Genomic DNA, 11166 nt, shown 5'->3' with positions numbered 1-11166 from the left:
GCCGGCCGCGCCCGGCCGGCCGGCCCACGTGCGCCACGCCCAGTGAAGGACGCAGAGGCCGCCTTCGCACCTGCGACGCGCGGCTCGGCTCGGCTGCCTTCGGGACTTCGCGCGTGTGGCGCGAATTCGGCCCGCCCGGACTCCTCGAGGCCCGCGCCGAGGAGAGCGGCCAGACCCCTGCAGCCGCCTCGTCCCGCCCGCCCGCCGCGTAACGCAACGCGACGCCACGCGGGCGACCCGGCGAAGCCTTCGCGCCGAAGCCGCCCCTTCCCCGAGACCCCCCAGCAGGCATCCATTCACGCAGCCAACAGAAGCACACGAGGCAGCCTCGTCACTCAATATATAGGTTTCTTTTAATATAAAAAGTGTCTATTAAAAATTCCTTCCTAAATACACAAAAAGACCAATTCGGGTGCGGGAGAGGGAGAAGCAAAAGAAAAAAAAAGAAGGGGGGTCGGGGGGTGGACGAAGACGATTTTTGGCCAGGGAGAGGAATCAAGCAAGCCGCGGCGGCAGCTCAGATGGTGCCAATCCGGAGGATTTGAGTGTGTTCGTCTCCAAGCAACTACCAAGGCTGGTATATTTAGATGCACAGTTCAGATCAGAAATGGACAACACAGGATGTTTTTTTTTTCCTTTTTGTTTTTTCTGCACGATCCACAAAGCGGTACGGAAGTTTCCAAAACAGGAAAAGGAGGGAATAGAGAGCAGGACAAAAGGCGGGCGGGGGTGGGGGAGAGAATCACACGCACGCATGCGTACACACGCACGCACACACCCTGAGCTCAGCACTGGCATAAAGGGGCGCACACGGAGGAAGGAATACTCATATGGGCTTACAGGTGGCCGATGAGAACTCAGAACGCTTCGCTCCCTTCCTCCCTCCCTCCCCTCCTCAACGAAAGGGTGTATTAGCTTGTCTATTTTTTTCCCTAGTTTTTCATACAAACTTGGGTCTTTGGGTGTGTCCTGCCAAAAAACAAAAACAAACCAACCAAAAAAAAAACATTTTTTTTAAAAAACTCCCCCAAACAATAAAAAAGCAACTTAAAACCTCAATGAAACCCATGCTGAAATTTGCACATCACAAAACCACAGCAGATGTACAGATGCAATATACAATTCACGATTTATAATAAAACATTATATACAATAAATAGGTTCTTGTTACTTTTTGTCAATCTGCAAATAGATTTCTCAGTGCATATCCGACACAATTAGCTTCTCTCCTGCTTTGACTCTCTGGCCTCCTTTTTTTTTTTTTTTTTGCCTTTTTTGTCTTCAAAACATTTATTTTGGATTTTGAAAGTGTGTGTGTGTGTGTGTGTACGGGAGTATACATCTTCACTGTGTTTGCTCTTTTGTAATTTTCTTTTTTTACATTTTTGAAAAGTATTTACAATTGCTGGTTTTGTGCAGATAGAAAAGGCCCGTTCCCGCAACCCACCCTCCCTCCTTGCTTCTTGATCGAGAAGATGTGAGCTTCTCACGGTCAGATCCGGAACTAAGGGGGCAGAGAGTGGCAGTAACAGAGGGGCCGGAGCCATACAGAAAGCATGGGGAGAGCGCACCAAAGGCGATGCAAGTCTTCTGTCGTCTTGCTGAATCTCTTGGTCGGTCTTCGCTGGCAGTTCTCCCCTTTTCTCCCACCCCACTCCAGCAATGAAGCAGTGTCAAAAGGAGCCAGTCTGTTGCAAGCTTATAACAAGTGTGGTTAGTGGGCAGGGATCTTCTTCCTTTTGGTAACAGAAACTGAAAACAGAAACAAAGAAGGTTTAGAAAGTGAAATGGAAGCAGATGATGGCGCTGAACAACGGTCTAAGGTAGAACGACAACTGGGGCATGCAAACCAAGAACTTAGCCAGTTGGTGACATTGACAATACCCTATGTGCTTTTTCAAACTAGGGTTGAAATACAAAGTTGTTCTAGACCAACTTTGCATTTCAACCCTCTAGAGCAGTGTTTCTCAGCCTTGGCAACTTGAAGACGTGTGGACTTCAACTCCCAGAATTCCCCAGCCAGCATGGGAATTCTGGGAGTTGAAGTCCACACATCTTCAAGTTGCCAAGGTTGAGAAACACTGCTCTAGAGCATGTTGGCTACAGCCTTGTTCCTGCCATCCATGGCTCAAAATCCTGGTATACACATGGTTGTTCCTGGTACTTCTACTTAGCAGCAGCTCTCCAACTATATACACAGAGGCTTTTCCTAGCCCTAACATGCTTCAGACAGGGCTTCCAGGAGGCAAATCTAGTATCCTCCACACATTATAGGTTCCAGCAGTCATGATTCTGGGTCAAAACACATGGCTTAGTGGCTTGTCTTTGACCTTGGCCTTATTTGCCTTCCATGTGTGCATCTGCAGCGTGACTTGCTGACTGCCAAGTTGGTTGAAGCGGAGTGGGGAGGTTAGGTTGCTAATCTAGGACAGCCTTCTCCAACCTTGTGCCTTCCAGAGGAGGTAGACCTCAACTTTCATCACCCCAACAACTGGACAGTGTCAGGTTGAAGGAAAGTAGCTTGGAACAACGATTCTCAATGCCTTCTGAAGTTCTCCCTATAAGCACTGAAGTGCACTCTGACTATAAATGGTAAAAGGAGGTATGTGGATTAATTTCAATCCAAATCAACTTGGAAAATCAAACTGACTCAATATTCCCAATCAATACAGAAAAAAAAAATCTTTTTCACATGCACAAAAGCCTTTCTGCAGTCTCTGAATGATTCAGAGGCATCCAGGTCATTTTAGCTCTCCAATCTGATTTGGAAAGTCAATTCCATTCAGACAATTGATCACAGTGGGTTCAAATGAAATCCCCAGTTTGAAGCTTTGTAGTCCTAAAATGCACTGAAGACAAAAAACCTGACCAGCTCTGGGTGGACCACAAGATGGGGAGGTATTGCTCACAATTCTTCTAGCCCAAAAGGAAGGACTAAGGCCAGAAGGGGGAGAAATTAGGGCACTCTGTTGCTAAACCCCTACTCCCTTCAGCCCAGCTCCAACTGGGGTAGGGGTGATGCTGACAGCTGTAATCTGGCCTCTGGAAGGCAGAAAAACTTCTCTCCCCGTTACAGGTATCCATTACATGTTTGAGCACAGTGGCGAGGTAATGGCAAAAGATCTCAAAAATTTAGTACCAAACTAATTTTGTAGGTGTGGTTAAAGGTACTCTTGACTGCATCTGGCTTCCTCCAACCTGGTGCCCTCCAGGTGTGCTAAACCAAGAAAACAAAAACTTGTCTGGATCAGGCCTTTGAAGAAGCCCACAAGTAGGATGGCAGTGGTCTTCTTTCATTGTTCTCCAACAAGTGGTAGTGAAAGGTATTTTGGCTGGGTTCACACATTGCACTGAGTTTGCTTAACTACAGCTTATTGAATAAGCCATAGCTGGTTTCACACAACACACTAAGCCAAAAATAAACTGCATAATGTTTCACCCTCCCCTTTGCCACTGGTACAAGACTAGTATCTAACTCTTATGAGATTACTGAGCAGGGCTGACTGAGAACCTTTGGGAACTGGCAGCATCCAGAGAAACCAACAAGCTGGCCAAGGAAGATGAGAACTGAAATCCAACACAAGGTTGCCGTGTATGTGTCAGAGAAGAATTTCACACAGAGATTGGGTTCTGCTACATACTAGATTAAGCTAAACTGTGGTTGGGTAGTTTCTAATTCCAACATATTGCAGAAACACAGAAACCAGATTGCTCCCTTTTGAGAACAGGAGGCTGTGGTGAGTCCCTCCCGCTGCTATTATCCCAAGGTTGGATTACTACAACACACTCTACTTAGGAGGCCTTTGAAGACTACCTGGAAAGTTTAGCTGCGGTAGACTGTGATGGGTTTCAGCAAAGTTACACCTGCATTGGTGGCCAGTGTGATTCTGGATACAACTGAAGTGCTGGTTCTGACTTAGGAAGCCTTATAAAGCTTGGGTCCAGACTACCTACAGGACCACCTTCTCTAAAGACAGCCTGCTCCACCGGGTAAGTGATGGTTTAGATTCCCTTCCCTTTGGATGTTAGAGGAGCAGGCGGCTTTAGAGAGGCCTTTTTCATGGTGACCCCATCACTAGAAGTCCAGTTGGCCCCTTACTTAGTCAGGAAGGCTGCTATTGCATTGGGCTTTGAAGCCCAAAGCCCCTGACTTATGCCACTTTGATAATGTCTGTTGTGCTAATTGATTGCATGGATGTTTTTATGTGAGACACCCAGAATTTGTGGAACTACAGAACCATGAGGGATAGAAATTATGCAAAATCCACAAATCAATAAATAAACTGTAAGTTGATTTAGTTGTTTGGGCATAGCATATAATGTGAATATCAGAGTTTAATTTTCTTTACCTGGGTTGATGATTTAACGTATTGGGTAACCCAGCAATTGTGAGACTGAATCAATGCGTAGCCCTGGTTGTACTACAGAGCCCTTTCAGTCTAAGCAGAAACAGACAAGAGCTTCTTTCAGGCTCCACAAACCAGACTTTGTAGTTCCAGAGGCAGACCCACGTGGGGATCAGGAGACATAAAAATGCAGAGGCATGGAGCACTTAACCCTCCCATGAAAAAATGATGGAGGCCCTCAGGCAGAAGAAGCAGAGTGACAGGAGTCCTAGGGAGGCAAAGGATGAGGAGAACGGAGGGATCAGTTGTCATAGAGACTGTGACGGAAGATAGCCTTGTTCGGCTTAATTAACATGGGAGAGCTGCAAAAGGTGCGGGTTGGAGAGCAAGAAGCTTAGAAGTGGCACCAAAATGGACACCAGTAGGCAGCAGCAGGAGGAATGGCTGCCTTGAGAATGTTCTAGGAAGACACGTAAGCCCCTTTTCCCAACTTTGCCCCAACCAACACTGGATTTCAAACCTTCTGGATATTAGGCAGGGCCAAGGCCTGGGAGGAAACAGTAGAATTGGTGGCCACACTCACACTCAAGGTGAATGAGCTGCATATAGAAGTAGAGAGACCAGTAAAAACATGGCCACAATGTGGTTCTGTCACCAGCCAATCTGCTTCACTGTGATCAACATAAGATATGGATAAGGGGGCAGTGGTGGTGGGAGATTCATACAAACTAGGTTCTCCTTACCATGCTAAACTGGTTTCCCCCAAGCTAGATGCCCTTAGCAGTGGCCATGCTGGCTGGGAGTTCTAGCAGTTCCCTGGCATATCTGAAGGGCCCCCAGATTATGAAAAGGCTGCATTGTTGTAATATAGTTTGATTTTCTACTAGTGTGTTGTATGAAACAACTGGTGGTGGTTCCTAAACCCTGGCTTATAGCTTTGCATATTGCGTAAACCCAGCCAATTGTGGTTAATTTAACTGTGGTGAATCAGAATGTGGCTTAGTGCAATGTATGAATCCCGTCAAATATCATTTTGCAGTTATCTCTCTCTGGCAGCCACAGTTAAAATGATGTGCTGAGAGTGAACTCAGCAATCTGGCTTCTAGATTGGATCTTGAGATCAGTATTTATGGGCTCCTGCCAACTCCCATACCTTGGCAGGATGCCCAGAACTTTTGCGTTGAACCTAGTCCTGAATCTCTCAGTGCATGTTCACCTGTCCCCTCTCAGCATGCGACCTGTGGTGACAGGAGCCTCTTCCACTTGCTTTGAACTCTCCACACAACCTAGGAAACTGTCTCAGGGAGCTTCCATGATAAACCACAACTTGTATGATCCACAACGGAACACCCTGCATTATGCCGTAACTCATAGTTTACAAGTTACTGCAGCTTGGCTCACACAACATGCTAAGTAACAAACAAGCAAATCACATTCTGGCTTACTACAGCCTCCCCCTAGTCCGGATGCTGTTTGGAAGGCACAAATTCTGCTCCCCTTTATTGGCACATTCTTCACCTCTTTGAGCCAACGAAGCAGGTGGTGGCAACCACCAGGGGCCTTTCTGTGGGTTGGACTAAGCAAATAAGAGCTTGTCTTGATAAGACCAAGGTAGCCGTCTCTTGTTGCTCCTCACCCAGAGATAACAAAAGGCATTCTGGCTGGATTTGTACATTGCACTGAATCATGGCTTGCCTGACCATGGCCTGTTGAATAGATCACCTTGGTGGTTTTACACCACATACTAAGCCATAGAACACTGTTCACAAACCCCAATAGGTGGCTTGATATAATAGGTTAAGCCAAATTCAAATAACCCACATCTTGCTTTAGCAGAATGCTTCACCCTGGCTTTTGCTTCTGATACAGGGCCATTATATGGCAGGGTTCACATGGCATCCTAAGTCCAACCCAAGAAAGATGGCTTAGAATGCTGGATGACCCCAGCAACTCTGACCACTCATTTGCCTTACGCTGATTGGCAGCAGCTCTCCTGAGTTTCAGGCAGGAGTTTTTGAACTCTCCCTGGAGATCCTTCTGGCCTGTTGTCTGTTTTGGGCCAGGAGGAGAAGTCAAGCTGAAGGACAGAAGTGGCCAAGGGAGAAGAGGGAGGGAGCCTGCCTAAGAGTCTTCCGATATTTTGGAGCAGGCAAGTGTACCTCTGCATGTGCGGGATCACCATAACCATGAGTTAAGCATGATCAGTATGTAAAAATAGTAATTCCAACTTCCTAAGTAGTACAGTAATGAAGATGGCCCCTTTAGTCAGATCCAGTGGAGTTTTTTGTGGCATAAGTGGAACATCCTTAGTTTACACCTACAGGAAAGGGGAAGGGCGAAACTTTGCAGAGCCCACCCCCATGTACATGGTTGCCTTTCCAGCACAAATGTGATTGTTTTCTAGATGTCTGGAGACAATTACAGAAGCCTTGAAAGGAAAGGGGGCACCAGCTGTGGGCTGCAAGCTTCCAGTTTTTCTCAGGGCCCTTCCTGTCAAGATTCTGAGGCCTCCCATTAGGTATGCCAAGGCAGGAAAAGATGGAATGAGGGACAGAGAGACGTGTTCAAGACTATCATGGCCCAGCCTTCTCTGACTTGAGGGACTCTCATGTCTTCCTCCTGCAGTCTGAACTGCAACACCTCTCAGCACTAACCAGCATGGCCAAAAGGTAAAGATGTTGGGAGTTGCAGGCTAAAGCATTTTGAAAGGCAAGGCTGAGGTTACAGCCAACTGATTCTAGAATTCATACGAACTGTCAGATGAATGGTACTGTCCTCCCCAGAAGGCACCACCTCAGAATGCGATTGGAGAAGGCACGTGGCTCATAGATTCGCCCAGGACAAAAGCTCTTATTCAAAGATATCAAGTATGCCAGGGAGAACTGGCCAGAATCCTCTCTGTGACTGGCTAATTCTGTTGCCTGAACAGATGATGCAAATTAAACGATGAACACATTTGCTTATTTACTGCCATGAGGGACCACAGACTTATGCAAGATACCGAATCCTTCCATGACCACCGGGAATCTGAGTCAGCGGCCTCCCCTCTGGCCTTTGAGATTTCAGCAGGCAACAGTCAGCCCACATACTTCCCAGACAATCTTTGTAGCCTTGAGGGATGTATAAACATGGTCTTTAAAAAAAAAAAAACAGTGGGGGAAAGAAATTCTCCAGAATTCTGGGAAAAAGCAATCGCCCATCAGCAGAAACATGCTTTGCATTCAGAGTGTCCTTGGTTAAATCCTTGCCAGGGCTGGAAGACCCTGCTGCTAGGAAGCCCTGTTAAATCTACACTGGCAGGACATGAGCTCGAATGGCAGCCTGGGCAAGTTGGCGTCCTTTGTGCCAACGCCTTTCCTTCTGGATTTATTTGGGAATCTCGGTTAACCTGCAAGCTGATTGGGGCTGGGGAGGTGAAGCACACACGAGGTACATGAGAGCAAGGGCTGAATTCAGCAGCACAGCACAGGTCTAACAAGCAGGGGGTGCCAGGTAATCTGATGAAAGGATCGGTACTCCAGGATGAGAAGAGCCTTTGCCAGAAAGGAAGAACAGCTGCTGCTAGCAGACCGCCTCCTCCCCTTGCCCCCTACTCATGGTATGCTGGCTGGGAATTCTGGGAGCTGTAATCCCTGCATTTCTGGAAGAATTGGCATAGAATCTTGGGCAAGGCAGGCCAATCTCTCTCCTTATTCAGGACAAGGCAGCTTCATGGATTCAGGAGGTTATTGTCACAAGGAGTTATTTATTTGTTAATTGACTGCATTTCTATACTGCTTCCCATGATACAAAATCCCAAAGTGGTTTCAAGTAACATCCCTCCAGCATGAAAACATAGTTAAAAACCATGAAAAACCAGATTAAAAACAGTAAAAATCGGATAAAGCCAGCCCATTAATATATAAAGATCAAGGGGAGACCTACAGACAGAGGGGAGTTTTTAAACAGATGCCTAAAACCATCAATGCTGGGGCCTGGGGTACCCCCCAAATGAGCTTCCCCTAGAGTCCAGATGCCACAGAGCACTGACATTAAATAAGAAAAGATTTCTCTGATGTTTGTCATCCTCCCATTTCAGAATGTTGTATTTTTAATGCACAGCTGTTGGGGGTATATTCCAGGGGCAAGAAGCTAAGCATTAGAGCAGTTTCTCAACGGCGGCAACCTGGAGATGTGTGGACTTCAACTCCCAGAATTCCCCAGCCAGCCATGCTAGCTGGGGAATTCTGGGAGTTGAAGTCCACACATCTTCAAGTTGTCAAGGTTGAGGAACACTGCATTAGAACATTGCTAGCTGTTCCCGCCCTTTTGAGCATGCTAGACTACATACATCCTTCCTTCCTCCCTCAGAATGGGGGGCTGCTCAGAGTGGTGGGGCAACACAGCTGGAAGGCTCCACCTTGGGACATCTGCATTAAAGAAGTACCCAAGCTGATCTCTCTCCCTCCCTCCCTCGAATGGATTTAAATGAGCATTTAATGTGACTTTAATATGGCTGTTTCAGTATGCTAATCCATTATCGATTGATTGTTAAAAAAGAGAAGCTCCTTCTCTGAAATGGAACAAGCCAGTGAGAAACAAACCTGGCATGCAATTAGCGCCAAATTACCCAGCCCCTGATGGCTTTGAGTACATCCTGATTAAAGCTGAAAAACACAGGAGGAAAGGGGGCAAAATCCAGGCAGGCATCTGCACTCCAGGAAAAGGCCTTCTGATGGCGGTGGGAGGGAGGGAGGGAGGGGGAAGAGGTGTGTGCACATGGTGGAACAACCTAATCAAGAGGATTAAAGGCACAGGTGCATACCTCGGCATAGTGCAGCCAGCACACACGCGCACATGCACACACACACACAAACAATGGAACAAGGACAGGGTCTGCAGGGCTGAATGGAACAGGAATTCAGAGTGACTGGAGGTTGGAAAAGAACAAAAGATGCTATAAATTTGCTTGTGGGGCACAAACACATACTCATGATTTTTCTCCTGCTCGAGCAAGCATGGGGGAACAGCAGGATTGGAATTAAGCATCCATTAGTCACATCCAGCATGGCCAACAGCCAGGGATGAGGGTCACTCCACAGTGATAGTATCTGGAAGACCAGTTTCTCCACTCTTACAGAATGACCTTAGACCAAAGTGGAGGTTCTGAAGCAGAAGGAGGAGGACAGCCCACCGATGGTCCTCCAACTACCTCAGCCAGGACCGCTGATGAGGAAGGAAAACAGGAGTTACCGTTCAGCAACATCTGCAGGGCCGTGCACGACCTACCCCTGCAGCCAAGAAATGCCTCCAGGACCCAGCGAATCAGAGACGCATTCAGACAGGCATCAATTACCTCTACTGAAACTTTGTTCCTGGTCTTGATGTTACATCTGGAATTGCAACAGACCCTCCCCGTTTTTGTGGGATTATACTGTGCTGTTCTGATGCACTCATTCCATTCAGTTCTTTCCAAACTATTTACTCATAGGATTTGTATACTGCCCAATACCCAAGGTTATTTCCAGGAAGTTTACAGTAAAAATGTAAAAAACAAAAAAACAAAAACCCTAACTTAAAGAAGATTCAAGCAGGATGATTTTGGCTAAGTTCCCTTATTGGACTAAACAGATCATAACCAGCTGGGTTTATATTTAGTGCTCATCCAAAGACAAGCAAACCACAGTGACTTAATGAAACATGTGAAACCAGCTTAAAGCAAAACAAGAATACTTTGGGTAGAAGTACCTTGGAGGGTGGACACCCCAGGCAGTTATTTATTTAAATAATATTAATATTAATAATAATGCTCAAAGTAGTGGACACCTACAAGTAAAATCCATATCATGAAAATATATATTAAAAAATCGACTGAACATTTGTTTGCAATCATTTTTTATGGTTATTTTATTTGTCCAGTGGGACTGAAGATAGTGTAAATTAGCTCCCTAATCCTCCTAGAATCATTGAACATTTACCTTCAGGCCAAGGCTGGAAAGTTCACGGACTGCTTGTCCAACATTCAAGGCAGTGCACAAGTTTTACCAACAGTACGAGAAAGTCATAAAACAGGGCAGCTGATAAAAGTAAGAATAGCTGCCAGAATCATTACATGAACAAAATTTATTTTGGGAGAAAAGCAGGTGGCTTCCATCCACATTAACATAGGCCTATACAAAAAGAGCTACTTTTTGCTGATAACAATCTACCCAACGTGGGCCAATTTTTTGGGTGGGAGGATATTTCAGTGGTAGAGCATCTCGTTTGCTTGCAGAAGATCCCAAGTTTAATGCTGCAGCATCTTCAGGTAGGTCTGGAAAAGCTACTGTCTGAAACTTTGGAGAGCCATTGGTGTTCAGAAGCTAAATTTGCATAGCATGCTAAGCCAAGATTTTGGTTTAACAGCACTTTCTTGAATAAGCCTCAAATGATTGGCTTCCCATGTCCCATTAAGCCATAAGCCATTTGGTTTACAAATGACAGGGACTGGGTTCACACAACAGATTAAGCCAACATTAAACAAACCATGTGACAACTCAGCACAATGTGTGAATCCAGCTGGTATGCAGTTTGGCATAGATGGACTGAGGCAGCTTCCTCTATTTCCCCTCCTGCTGCCCCTCCAGATACTGGGTGCAAGCTGGCTAGAGCATCATGGGAGCTGGGAGGGCACCAGGAATGGAATGGCTGCTCCCGCAATGATCAATGGAAACAAAGTGTGGTTTGATCACTTGATGGCAAAACACATGATGACTGATACAAAAGTGGTATATTAATTCCCCGTGCAACTGATGCATAACTGAGTAAATGAGTTTCTGTCTATGAAGCAGGCAGGGTTTTC

The 11166-nt window shown here is 46.2% G+C and overlaps 1 protein-coding gene across 6 annotated transcripts in view; it reads right to left on the bottom strand.

Moving 5' to 3' along the window:
* Positions 1 to 1119: 1119 nt before the first annotated feature.
* Positions 1120 to 11166, bottom strand: part of AHDC1 (AT-hook DNA binding motif containing 1) — a 189749-nt gene continuing 179702 nt past the window's right edge. For all 6 annotated transcript variants that reach the window (XM_088140142.1, XM_088140143.1, XM_088140145.1 and 3 more), the window contains one exon: positions 1120 to 1752. The gene's annotated coding sequence lies outside the window, so the exon portion shown is untranslated. The remainder of the gene's footprint in view (positions 1753 to 11166) is intronic.

Source organism: Python bivittatus, unplaced genomic scaffold (genome assembly GCF_059951505.1).
Source record: "Python bivittatus isolate LINGU-HERP-01145 unplaced genomic scaffold, Pbiv_v1 ctg000310_np1212, whole genome shotgun sequence".
In the NCBI taxonomy this organism is placed as follows: Eukaryota; Metazoa; Chordata; class Lepidosauria; order Squamata; family Pythonidae; genus Python; species Python bivittatus.
The sequence above is the reverse complement of the archived record's forward strand: the minus strand, read 5'-3'. Positions and strand labels throughout refer to the sequence as shown.